Consider the following 14,784-nt stretch of genomic DNA (forward strand, 5'->3'; position numbering starts at 1 on the left):
TCCTGTAAGCTTTTGGCACTCACAATACCTTTTGGCAAGTAGTTCCTTAAATCTACTCTCTGCTACATGAAGGAAACTCTTTCATTGTTTTCCAGTGCAGCTCCTCGTAGCTTAATTTGATCCTCCACAGTTTTTGTTCTGGAAGAGGCAATGAATACTTGGTCTCTATCCAACCTCTCTATATACCACTCATGATTTTGCAAGTCTTTGTCATATCCCTTTCTAGTCATCACTTTTTCAGATGAGAGAAAACTATGTATTTGACAAGTTTTTTTAAAAAAAGGCTTAAAAAAACATTTTTAAGACTTTCAGAAAACACTACTGCTTATGAAAGACACCATCCATTCTGTAGAATGATGGGCAGTATTCTGGTTTGCTCCATGATTAAGAGATGGTTGCGTTATCTGCTTTTATGTTTGGTATGCCTTTATCATCACTAGCAGGGGACTGTCCCTTTACTTGCACAGTAGTTATCTTTACCATAATGAGGTTCACTGTGGTCTGCCAGGCTGTTCTGCAGGCAAACAGAACCACTCAAATAAATTACAGTACCAATAATAGGTAAGAGACATTTTCTTCTTCCCTATCTAATATCTTACTGCAACAGCTTTAGTCATAAATAGTTAACATACACAGACTTTTCAACGTGTTTAAAAAGGACTGTCAGTCACAATGGAAGTAGTATCACTCTATCTGCTATCTGTAGTTACTGTTCAGAAAATGACACGTTCATTGAATCTTCTTGTAGACACAAAATACTCTGCCAAACTTGGAAAGAATCTACAATCTCATGACAGTAAAGTAAATGCAAGCAAACAGACAACATCAACTTGAAATAGTCAGAAGAACTGCACTGGCAATGCACTACTTGGAAAAATCCAGCAGTTTATTTAAATAAGAGAGGATTATTCTTTTTGAGTACTTCAGTATAGATTAGATTACATTAAGGGAGAAATACTGTGATTCTGGCTTTTGTGTTTTGTAATGGAGGCAATTGGCTTTCTTTGCTTAATTTTATCACAGAATCACAGAATCACAGAATGGATGATGTTGGGCAGGACCTCCAGAGATCTCCTAGTCCAATACCACTGCTCAGGCACAGTCACCCAGAGCATGTTGCCCAGGACCCCATCCCATTGGGTTCTGAATATGCCCACAACCTCTCTGCGCAACCTGTTCTAGTGTTCAAACCTTCACATAAATAAGCGTTTTCTTATATTCAGCCAGAGTTTCCTATACTATAATATGCCTCTTGTCTAGATTCCACTGAGAAGAGTGTGGAAGTTTTCTTTACTGAAGGTTAGTTGTAACAGGAAAGACTGAAGTGAAGAAGTCATTGAGTACTTTGGTCTTCTTTGCGTCGTTTGTCATCAGGCCCCAGTCCCATTCAGCAGCAGACCCACATTTTCCCTAGGCTTCTTTTTGCTGCTGATCACCTTGCAGAAGCCCATCTTTTTGCATTTCACATGCTTTAAGAGATTCAGCTCCAGATGGGGCTCAGTTTAAATGTAACAGATAATTTTAGATAGATTTAGCTAATTCCAAAGCCTCTTGCAAATTAGTCTGGCTCTAGCAGAGGTTTCAAGGCTGAGTTTTACAGATGGTACTTGTTACTTGAAGAACCAGGAGTTTAAGGAAAGTAAAATTGCAATTCCCTAACCAACTCAATTCTTGCTTTGGACCTCAGTTTCCTGAAATGTAGGAAATTATTTATTTTCGAATTAATTTTTGCCAGCAAAGCAAACCAGACTCTCCTGGACCTGATATAGCTGACAAAGCACATAGAAATTGAATGACCCAAATGAAAACTGAAGTAACTTGTTAAACTGTTCAAACTGTCGGCCCTTGGTTTTTGCCCTTCTCTGTAATTTGCCCCTAAAAGAATGCATAATACTTTCTCAGGAGACAAAATGTCGTTGTTGCTCAACTTAGCTGGAGCTTATGTGAAACCAGTGTATTACAATTATCTTCTAACTAATATAAACTTTGGCAACTATAAATATGTAATTGATTTTTGAGTAGACAGTAAAAAAATGTTTGGTATAGATGGTTCAGTGCTCTAGAAGCACTAGGTCAAAAAATTCCTTTGCCTCACAAATCCCTCTGACACATACTACAGCACTGACAATTACTATTGACCACAATATAGATCTAAAGTCTGTGTATGTCACAGCTAAAATATATGGAACATTTAAGAGTTTAAGAACTATTCATGTTTTTCCTCTAACTGTGACTATTTCTTCATTTTGATGTGCTGACTGCACATTTTCACCCACTCAGTAACTTATATCATGAAAAAATCTATAATCTTATTTTTTTAAAACCTTTCTGTAAAATACATAATCTACTCTCAAATGCAAATTAAGTAAACAATGATGAATTGGGCCTGCATTCAAAAAATTCACTCAATTAAAAGTTTAAGCAAGTGCTCATATATTTTACCATATGGAAGCACCTTTAAGTACAAATTCAAAATTAACCCTATATGGGATTAACATGCTGAACTGGGAAAGCAGGTCGTGCTTGTAGGACAAAAACGTGAGCACCCAGAAGTCAAGCGTAACGCTTCTATTTACTGACTGATTCATTGTCCATATTCTAAGGAAGATGAGATTGGGGAATGCAGTCCTCCATGCTTGATCTGCAGGCAGAGAGGTATTCCCATGCATACATATGCTTTACTTGCAACTTGTATTTTTTTGGTGCATGCATGAAAAATTTTTTGGTACCATATGTGTGAAATGAGAGGCAGAAATGACATTTTACTATGATTTCCATGGTGACAATCCTTGTTTTCATGTCATTAAACTGATAATTAATATTGAATTAAGTACAAGGGACATCTGGAGTGGACATGATATAACAAATAAAATTAGAACAAAGTGAAACATTGTTAAAGATTGTGCTTTAAATTATTTAGAGACCTCTGTTTTAGAAAAGCTTTGCAATTCCATTGTCTTACAGTGTCAGCATGCTTTACACAAGGCAAGCAGGGTGTGCTGTTAACTTGCAGAGAGGTTATTGTCTTATATTCTTAATGTTTCCATTCAGTGTGTCCTAGATATGAGAAGAAAACAAATTATGCACCATTTCTTTCAAAATTAATTTTATTTTTAAAGTATACATACACTTCTGTGTATTTCTAGATATCCTACATCATTTGCAGTAGCAATAACTGAAATAAAATGTCACTCAATTCTCCACTTTTATTCTTAATATATAGGGTATAAATATAAATATAAAACAGTCTTGTTATGTTGCTGTGTGAGCTACTGAGCTGTATTTGCAACATTTATTATGATTGAAATCCCATAAATAAAACATCTAAGATTTCAGCTTATCTGCTTTTGAGATGGCACAAATATGTTCACATATTGTATGAGTTGAAGGAATCTGGTCTTCTTAGACTGAAGAAAAATAGGTTATAATTTGTAGAAGCAAATAGTGTGATCATCAAGAAAATGTACACTGTATGTATTGACTTTTAATAAACAGGACTAATGGCCCATTCTCTGTTTAGCAGAAGATACTTCAATAAGCATTTAAAGATTCTGCTTTATTAGCGCTCAGAATTTAGTACTAACAGGTATGAGAACTCCAGTGTTACCTACAAAATCTCATATTTAATGATATTTAGTATGGTTAGATTTCACAGAAAACAAAAAGCAATAGAAGGAACATTTTTGTAGTAAACATTTATGTCTTCCATTTGTTACTATTAATAATTTTGCATCTGTGCTCCTTTTTTTTTTCTTTAATTGTTCTCATTTGAGGAGCCTGCTCTTTTACAAACTAATGCATTCACTTACATTTTTGCACCACAATTCTTTCACCCAGGTCAACATGTTTCTACAATTTGCCAACCTGAAACCAAAGTGTGTCTCAGTAAGTAAATCTGACAGATTCTTTCCAGGTATAAAAACTGCCAAATGTAGTGCAAATACAATTATTTTGAGGGGGCTTTCTCTGAGGAGGGGGGTTAGTCAGAGTTTACTGCTCCATAACGTGTTGTGAAATCTTACCATCTCTCTACCTAAACTCTAAGCCCCAGGTGAAACTGTTCCTTATCTCATCACAGCTGGGCCACTGTGGAGGTTCATAGCCCTGGCCACTCGCACCAAACCAGACTTCCAGCCCCGGCGCTTGTGGTTAATGTTTGCAGATAGAGAGGACTTTGCTGTTGACCACTGAGCTAAATGTATGATGTGAAATGCCCTCACTTCAGACCACGAGTTTGTTTTGGAGTGGTGTCCAGGATTTCTTAGGCAATTATTAATTTGGCGAAATGTGGTATCAAAGTAGTATGTTTAAAAGTAAAGATCACTTTTGCTGTGAACTGTTTTCTTCTACTTAAAAACACTATGTATCTTCTTTTTAGTACTGTCAAGAGTCTTTGACTTAAAGCTGAAGAGATCTTATTTTGAGCCACCATATGGCTGTGAATTAAAATTTCTTAGGTAGGCAATTTTTAAAGAGAGAATAACTGAGATCTAGTCTGTTGTCGTTGACTTATACCAGTCCTTACAAGCATGACAGGCACAGCATGAAAGTTGTTTTTCGTAGGGATGATTGTTCTGTCTTATGCTAACATTGCCCACGTTTGGTGACATCCTTCATTATATACTTTAAAGACTCTTATATTCCTGATTAAAGCGCACAAAAATCCACTGAAATTCTCTCAAACTACTGTTTCATTTAGTGTAAGTGCCATGATCACAATCACTTAAACACTTTTTCTAAATGTTTGCCTGATTGTATTTCACATCAGCCTGACTTAACTTACCCACATTTGAAAAGTAATGTCAGGTTTCATTCACTGTAAGTCAGTGTAGCCTCTGCTGACAGCCTGGGGATATACACAGATCTAGTGAAAGTGGCTATATGCCTTGTTTTATTATTGTTGGAATTTGACGTATAAGAAGAAACCTTGCTTCAGTTTTTATCCCGCAGAAGCTGTTTCTTAAGCCAAGGAACCCACATTTTGTGTTTCCCTATAGTTCTATTCTTTCTCATATGAGCTGACTACTGAAATATTTCTGTGGTTCTGAAAAGCGTACTGTTGTTTCCTTATTGTCCTGGGTTCGGCCAGGAGAGGGTTAATTTTCACCAGAATCCAGGAAGGGACACAGCAGGGCGGGATGACCCCACCTGGCCAAACAGAGCCCGGTATTCCATACCATGTGCCATCATGCTGGGTTCTGGTGGGGGGGAGCTGGGGGGTGGGAACTCACTTGCGGCTCGGAGCGCGGGTGCCGGTCCGGTCCGGGAGAGCGGCTCTCTGGGTCGTGCGGTTTGTGTTGTGTTTTCTCCTGATCTGTGTCGTTGTTCCTGTTCCCTTTGTTTGCTGTTCTGTTAAACTGCCCTTATCCCGACCCACCAGTTTCTGCCTGTTTCTTTCCATCCTCCTCCGCACCCTTGCGGGGGGAGGGGCGGCCACATGGCGCTTTTGTTGCCGGCCGCAGCCAAACCATAACACTTATTTAAAAACAAAACACACGTGATTTCCCACGCCCGCCCCCCCTCCACTCACTGAAATACTGTCTGTGACTACTGATATAAGCCTTGTTAATGCCCCTCGTTGTTGCTTCCTGTTTGGAACTATTCTTGATCTACTTACTTTTCCTTCCAGAAGGAAACTCTTATAAAACTCTTTTGTATAAAGGGAGAATCTTGTAATTCTTCATAGAAATAAAATTTCAGCATCCTCATTATAATGTCATCAGAATTTGGAGCACAACGTCTTGTGTTCAGGTAGTTCCTTATCCCATTTTACTTTTTCGTTTCAAGGTATTACTTGTTCAGTTGGAACTTGACATCCCTTTTGAAATGGCTTTTATGACCATGGACAGTATTCAACCATCATTAAAGGCAGCAGGCACTTTTGTCTGCAACAGCTACCCTTTGGGACTGAAAACCTATTCAGAATTCTCTCTAATCCTGCTCAGATACAGCAATATACCAGGAGAATACAACAAGACTCCAACATCAGGCCAGTTTTGACAGTTTTATACAGTTTACTGACATTAGGCTAGCATACCAAAAAAAGTCAAGTTAAGGCAAACGTTCTAAACCTGTAGATATCATTGCTAAATCACTGCAGTATTTCATTTGAATAGCATAATGTGAAACTGCATATAGAAAGTGATGGCCAATTAAGCATAGAAAGAAAGGTAGAGACAGATCTTGTATGAGGCTGGATAATACATACGAAAAAGTCTGCTAGCAGAGTTGTATCAGTAAATGAACATTTTGGCAAGAATTGCTGTTATTGGTTCATCAAGCACAGCCAGTTGTACTAAGAAAAGCACTTTGAGATCAGCCTTATTGTGTCTATACTGGAAGGACAGTGAAGATTTGGTGAAAAAGTAACAAAAAATTCACTAGCATTTCTGTGTTGGAACTTTTTTTACAGTGAGTTTAAATTGATTTTTTGCTGAATAACTACTGCTAGGATTTCTATTTTCTGGGTCTTCATTTCCTTCTCCTATTCATGATTTGCATTCTACTGCTTCTTTAATCTAGATTTTAAATCATTGCTATCAAACTATCTCATCTTGGTATTATAATATTAATATGCTTTGTTGTTTTCAGCTTGGCAGTCTTGTTCAAGCATGTACATCATTTATATTCAGGTAAGACTTTATTTGCATCAAGAAGCTCAAGTGCAGCAGCTTTTCTATTTCCCTTGGAATATTTTTCACATTTTAAACATGTAACCATTGTAGATCACCTTTTCCATAGCTTGTGTAAGTCTATTAAAATAAAATTTTCTCTAAGCAATGAACCAGCCTAAAGCTGAAATACTGGCTGTGACCCCTTGGAAAGATGTAAAGAATTTATCAGAAGTAGTGTTGTGTCCCTTTGGCAATGTCACAATTAATTATCCTTGTGATGTTTTATATCTAGCATGTATATTGCCATCAAATGGCCAGGGTGAACTAAAATGTGTTCTGTTATTCCATATTTCATACAGAAACTATTTTAAAGTTAAGCAGATATTATTATAGAAAGGGTAAAAAAAAAAACAACTCACTGCAAATCTCTGCTAAGGCAGATGTAGTCATGTATTTCTAAGTCCACTGTTAATCTAGCATTTTAACTTCTCATAAATGTTATGGTGCGTACCTTCTGATGCTATCTTAAGCTGTGTGTTTAACCAGAAAAACAGAAGTAGGAAACACAATTTATCTGCAGGTAAATTGTAGCTGATTTTGTGATTGTTTAAGATGAATTTTACCTGCTGCATCTAGAGATATGGCTTAGTGTTGGGGGACTGATAAAGAGTTGTTCTGTCAGCTCTACTTGAACTAACGTCATTACTCTTGGATTCTCCCCTGAGGCTATTTCTACCCCATTTTTTATGACTAGAGCAACATGAAGAGACTGAAATCTTGTAGAGACTTGAGTCTATGACATGAACTACTAATTCATCTAAGTCTTTCTTTTTTGTGTTGAAGTAGCTGGCTTTCCTTGTACAAGAAACTCATTAAGTTGTCCAATCAGATTGTCAGAAGAAGCATTTTATTATTAATGTCTGAGAAGGGATGTTTGAGGTGTTCCTTTTGTGTTTTTAAATCTGTTATGATTAAATAATATTTTTTGTAGCTTTTCATGTTACTTAATTTTTAGGGTGAAGTTAAATATGGCAAATGATCAGCAAATAAGATGAGTGTCAATAGCAGAAATCATCATGAAAACTGTTTTGCTACCTTTACAGTGGCAGTCTATAATGATAACAACTTTAAAAACTACAGTATATATTTCGTACACAGAAAGCTGTTACTATTTCACTACAGAAGTACTTCATGATGAACATCATAGAATTTTTCTTTCTCTCTATCGTGCTATTTACCTATCCAGAAAAGTTAACGTGGTTTTCAAACGCAACTTAAGCAATGTCCAAAGAACTAACTGAATTATTTAATAAATACACACTAGTTTCAGGTGGATTGTATATTGATAAACCTGTTTATTACTCCACATGCAACGCACCAGCAAAAAAAGATTCAGTGTAAAATACGTGCAAGTCTCCAGCAGAAACAGATGACCAACAAAAAGCTTACGGAGAGCAGCCTATGATAATATTGTTCATAGATAAGGACCTTCTTTGATATAGCTTCTTATTTCAAATAAAAACATTGAAATGCAACTGGATTTAGGCATAAAATGAGATAATATTTTAATAATTCACTACTAAAATAATTACATCTGGAAGCAAATATTTGATAAGCACTTCTTACATACATCACAGCTGTAGCTTAACACTTGAAACTGAACTAATTTAATAAGTGGCATCTTCACAAATCACACCTATGGCATATTGATTTGAATAGTAAAAATGAGCAAATCCAAAATTAATGACCGCTTTGCAAAATGTAGATGTACTCTAATACTGTGGGACAACTCTAGCTGTATTTGGTGAATTTCCATTTCCACCTGATTGCTAGTTTAAGAACCTTGACTGATTTATCAGTCTTGGAAGTACTTTTCAGTTTCTTGCCCTATCAGCAGCAAGATACAGTGACATTACATGCTATTATATGTAACAGCAGCTTATAGCTATTTAATTTTTCCAATAATATGATATATTTCACCCCAATAATTATATTATAATTTTAATAATTTTATTGAAAATTGCAATTTTCAACCATCACATGAGATAACACTTACTGTAAGAAACAGTTTTTAAGACTCAGGACTTCAAAATTAGCTCTCATTTGTTCTACCCATTTGAGATGCTCTGTGTTCAAATGTGTTTTACTGACTACTTATGTACTAGTGAACAGCTACCAGAAAGGTGGACAGAAGGTGACAGACATTTGTGGCTCAGCTAATTAGCCTGTAGTAAGATGTGCGGTTGTGGGAGGGAGCATAATTTTTGTGAGGTAATAGCTATTTACCAAATTTGTTGCTGGGGTCCTAGGGACAAATGCCAGGCAATGTATCCCACTGATGGTCCTCCCTGAGCAAATGATACAGTGGCTGGACTTTGCTGCTGTGACGTGCAGACTTGACATCTGCTATTTCTGGTGACAAATGACTTGGAAGCATGTGGCCCTCAGCGTCTATGTTGGCCAGTGTTGGACAGCCAAATTGTGAACATGGGCAGCTGCACTCTCCACTGCATGGGCTTATTTCTTTAGCACCTTCTGCACATGTAGGCTTCTCTGTGGAAGCTGCCTTCTGGAGACTTGTTTAAATTGCCTCCCACTACTCTGGTCATTTATAACAGCTGTGGGTGTCTCTGGGGCTATCATCTGATCTCTTTCTTGTTCCAGTCTGCTGTTTCCCCAGGTGTCATCTTGGTGTCCAGATGGAATGGTAACCCTCTAAGTCAGGGCTCAACAAGAAACATGGAGCACCCCTAGAGTGTGTCCCAGAGAGTAACTAGAATTACTGTCACTGCTTTGTAACCTTCCATCCCTGGCAGGCTTCGAGAGTCATTCATACTATCAAATATCAACGACACTGTTTGCTGAAGGATGCCCGCACTCAGGAAATTCGGTAAGCACACAGGGACTGACCCTTGCTTCCTGTTACTGCTCGGTTATGTCAATGGTGTATGATGCTTTTTGCCAAGCTTGGCCAACCTCATTAGCATGGCACCCAGCAGTCAATTAAACAAGGTTCTCAGCTCCTGCTGGCCTCCACAGCATTGCTGTGGGTCACTCCAGGTAGCACCACAGCCTGCGTTGAGCCTCCTGAAAGCTGCTTCCCAGGCAGGCAGTTAATGCTCCAACTCCAAAGGTTCCCTTAACAGTGAATGTGTGGAACTGCTGCCTATCCATGCTACCTTGAAGTAATCAGGGGGACGTAGTCTGGGTGTTAGTAAAAAATAAACGTGTGTAAGAGAGTTTTTCAAATTTATTAAAGAGATATAATGTTCCCATTTATAATGACTATGCAATGCAGTTTGTGACTCTGTTGGAGGGACTAAACCTTCATCCTGATAAATTATACTTTGAAACACATTTACTTGTTTTGAAACATTGTTTCTCTGTGGTTTTCAAATAAAAGTTTTCTGCTTCTGAAAATAAGCAAGTTATCAGTAACAGGGTACATTTGGTTATAAAACTGTTTAGTTTCTGTTCAAACAGAATGTATTTGGGAGACAATTTTTCTTAATTTGCTAACTAATAATGTCATTCTTTTTCTTTATAGATAATTCTAATACCTTAATAACCCCATAGGATACTTATTAAAATATAAGAGATTAAATTCTAATGAGCACACTACAGACCTCTTCTTGAAAGGGCTTTCAGGAAGGGATTGCTATAAGAAAAAAAGATTAAATTCATTTTCCAACCTATAACAAAAAGCAGAATGTAGTACATAGCTGTAACCACCTACGTGAATAACCATAAATTAAGTGGTGTTTCGCTGGTTAGCCAGCCATTTGTCCCTTAGGCTGCTATGCATGAGCAGGCAGAAAGTCTTCATTTTCCCCAGAATGGACGATTTGGAGACTTTGCTATATATCAGCCTTAATTGTACTTCTTGTATATATGTACTAATTGATTTATAGTAAAGATGGTATCAAGACCTTTGTCATGCTTGTAGATAACCTGTGGAAAAGGATACACAATGCAAACACCTTCTGCATTACTGTACAGCCAGAAAATGGCCTGGGAGGAAGACAGCATTGTAGAGCCATGGTGATAAGGCTACCGGATCATGGAGATCCTCAGAGGAGAACAGGCTGTGACGATCATTATAGTCCTACTCAGCTCATAGCAGGCGTGAAGCATTTTATACTCCCTGTTTTCCCTAATAGTGTTAGCATCTAGCCTTTGGATTCACTGTAATAAATGCAATTCTGTATCCACGGTAAATAATTCACAATTCCCTCTGTCAAAATAAAATAGGTTTTTCTGGTAAGTTCAATACGAGCAGAATAGAGCTCATAATATAGTTCTTGACCAACCTGAGGTGGGGGAGGGGGGAATAAAAACAAACCTGTTTCCCACAGATCAGGAAATACTTGTGGATTATGGTTTACTACTAAAAAGATCAGCACTGATTTGGGCACATTAGGAAAAGCCATTAACATACTAGCAACAAAAAAATACTATAATGTGGTAAAACATATATTAAAGCTAAAGGTGATGAGTATTGTAAAAAATAAAAGTCAGAATTAAAACATTTTGTAAGAACTGTGATGTAGATATCCTACTTTCCTAGTATACCATATACTATAATGTCAGTGATACCTTAGCATGCTATTTAGTAACACATAGCAATAAAATACAATTGATGGGGAGGACATTTTAATTACCAGCATTCAGGCTGAGTATTATTGTGAATCTCCTATAAAACTTGTACTCCCAAATTATGAACTAATTTTTGCCAAGTGATATAACATAATTAAACTAAAATCGGAACACAAACTGTTATGATACCCAGGTGATCAAAGGTAAAGCAGCTATTTACATTACATTACTGTTCTCCCCTCACATCAAACAAATAATTTAGAACAATTCAGTTGAGAGAAAAGTAATGAAGTGGATATGGGCTATATTGCATTAAGATTAAAAAAAAAAAGGAAAATGTAGTTATGCTTTTGCAATGCTGGAAGCATTATAAGAAAAGGAGCAGGAATATGTATTGTATTTATAGGGGATAAAAATAGAGAGTACTCCTAATGGAAAGGTGCAGCAATAAACAACATGAAAGGTTAGGTGCAGGAAACAAAATGCAAGAGAAGACGAAAGACTAAAGTAAAACTAGAAAGATAACCTGGAAAATAACTATGCCATTACTTCAACAAAGTTGAAAGACACCCCCACCCCTTTTTATTTCTCATGTTGGACTCCATAACAGTAAAAAGATACAGTTCTTCCCTGAAAGCCTTGCAATCCAGCATGAATTCCAACATGAATATAGTGCAAGAAAAGTATAGAGTAAAGGTGATATATAGCTTTGTGCATTGTGGTACATCAGCTGATTGAACTGAAATTGTTTAAACTATTGTTTTAAAATTTGACTCCAATTGAAAATGCAAGAAGGATGATGATAAACTCCAGCAAATCCAGTGGAGGTTAGGACAGGTTACCCAGAGAGGCTGTGGATCCGCTATCCCTGAAGGCTTTCAGCACCCAACTTGTAAAAGCCCTGAGCACCTTAATGTGAATCCAGTGCAACCTTGCCTTAGGCAAAAACTTGGACTAGAGACCTCCCGTGGGCCTTTCAGCCACAGTGAATTTGTGATTCCTTAATGTTTTACAAGCTATGATTCTGTACATATCACAAGCACTATCTCATTAATGTTAATTAGCAGATGTACTTTTCTAACTGAAGGGTGCCTTCAGAAGAGATTTGCTTCCAATCGACAAAAGGTAGATAGGAAATAATGAATTAGACAAGAGAATCAATCAGAAATGGTGAGAATAGATAGCCATGAATAGATGTCATCATTTAGAGGTGGGGGAAAAAAGCCAAAACAAATAAAACAACGAACCAAAGAAAAGAGATGGAAAAGCAAGGAGATGAAAAATTAATTCAGCTATTTCTTGTTATGTATGAACTAAACATATAGCTATAGTGGTAGAATTCCACTGATTGTGATGATGCATGATATGTCTTAAAACAAAAATAGAAAGATGCAAAACATTTACATTCAAGATACTCTAGCTTTTCATCAATAACTATTTTGTACTAGCTTTGTACTATGTATAATTTTAAAATTTTGAATTGTCTTCCCAATTCTTACATCTTTTTTCTACGCTCTGTGCTCATTCTTTCAACTCTCAACCATATCTTTTAGCTTTTTTTTTTTTTCTGTCTGGCTACAAAGTTGTTGTAAAAGACAACATATAAGTAAAATAGCAGAATAATGAAAGTGTATGTCCCCTCTGGTGAGATCTAGATTTCCTCGGTTGAGAATGTATGACCTTCTTTCATTTCTGACACTTCAAAGCTTTCTTTAATAATGTCATTTCAGTCTAATTTTATACAGTCAGCAAGACAGATGTCTTTTAAAAGTACTCCCATCTTTTATTGTTTTTAGGAACCAATTAGTTCCCACCCCAGCTAGTCCCAGTTGCCCAGCTGTATACTGGGGATTTGGCATAGCATGTTGGAATAAATCACTCACTTTCTGCAGTCTTAAAATACAGATCAAAGCATAGATGTAGAAGTGTGCAGAGTCAAGGGAAGAACCAAAATAACAAAATGCACCTGTTTACCTCTTCTTATAGTCACCCCACATAAACCTTTCTAATGCCAGGATGTTCTTTTTCTGGAATGAAAAGAAGCAATCATTTAAGGAATTTTATAATTAGGAAATATTTCTACTACTACTGCAGATTAATACTATGCTTCCCTCTGCTAGATCTGACTGGATTTAATTATCTTCTGTCCTTGCAAAGCCACTTGATGATGTGACTCTCTTGATTATAAGAAGGTTGTACACAGCCAGCAGAGGTCAAGCTCCCAACAATCATATAGTACGTCAGTGGTGCCAGTTGAAGTCAATAGAATTACTTTTACGTACTTTGAGCACATGGTTAAGCCCTGCTTTTTTTGTTTCTTCTCTGTTCTTCTGTATTGAAGTCACTTTGACTGTTCCATTCTATTTGTGCTTTCATTCTCCATTTTTTACTGAGGACATTGTAGGCTGAGCAGGAATTCCACATTTTCAAGTGGCATACGGAAAAGTGATTTCCTGCTTAAAAGTTTTCCTCTTTATTAAGTACTTTCTGGAATACATCTCAGTTTGTTCTGATACAGGGTGAGTCAGACTAAAAGGTAGCTCTGTTTCCAGCAGCCACCGGGAGAGGCCTGAAAAGGCTTGTGCAAGCACCGCTATCACAACTACAAACATCTGAATGATGGCTGGGACCAGGGTGCCAGTTTGGCATTCTACTCCCCACTCCACTGAGTCAGCTCCAAGGTAGGACCCTTCTAGGACCCTTCTCTTTTCTTCCTCTTTTCCCTTCTGAGCCAGGAATAGTTCCAGAAGCAGAAGACAGTTTCAGTCTAGATCAACTGCTGCTTTTTTACCTTGTATTTTTTTTTCTTCCATGATCCCTGAGAGGAGCCCAAGTTGAACATTCTGTCTTTTTTCTCCTGGGTCTTCTGCTGCACATAAAAATTCAGGCCTATGAGGTTCTTTTGGAAACTCTGAAAAGCTCCTTCTCCTTTTCCTTTGCAAACATGACTATCTATTATAGGATATGGCTGGTGTGAACAGTAGCATTCACCAGACTGCAGAATTCAGGTACGACATGGTAGCCATTGCAAGAACTAAAACAGACATCAATCTCAAACAGTACACATAATGACACCTGATATTTCTGAACTGTAAGTAAGTTTTGGGACTTCTGCAAAGCTTGGGAACATGCTCCACTCATTTACATTACACAACGGAACTGTATTAGGATACTACTATGTTGGGACAATGTTTTCCATAATAGTTGACCTAAAATGGGTCTGACCTCAAAGGATCTACAAATTCATCTTCTAAAAGTTTGTGATGCCCTAACAAATGCAATAAAGACAAGTGTATATCTAAATATTAGAAAATAAGTCTTAATTGTCAGAAGAACTGCTTAATCATGTGTATATATTGAAAAATTATCTCAAATTATTTGTTTTATGTGTTAAATATTTTATTCCTTTACTATCAAAAATGACCATTTCTAGATACAAGTATAACCTTAGTGGTTAAACTCAAATATTATATATCTGACTACTCATGAAATAGTACCTCTAGTAAATGATATTAACAAACATATTAACAGTAGAGAAATATGCTTTTTCTCTTTGTTTGAATAGTTTAGTTAC

The sequence above is a fragment of the Opisthocomus hoazin genome, chromosome 2 (assembly GCF_030867145.1).
Source record: "Opisthocomus hoazin isolate bOpiHoa1 chromosome 2, bOpiHoa1.hap1, whole genome shotgun sequence".
Taxonomy (NCBI): domain Eukaryota; kingdom Metazoa; phylum Chordata; class Aves; order Opisthocomiformes; family Opisthocomidae; genus Opisthocomus; species Opisthocomus hoazin.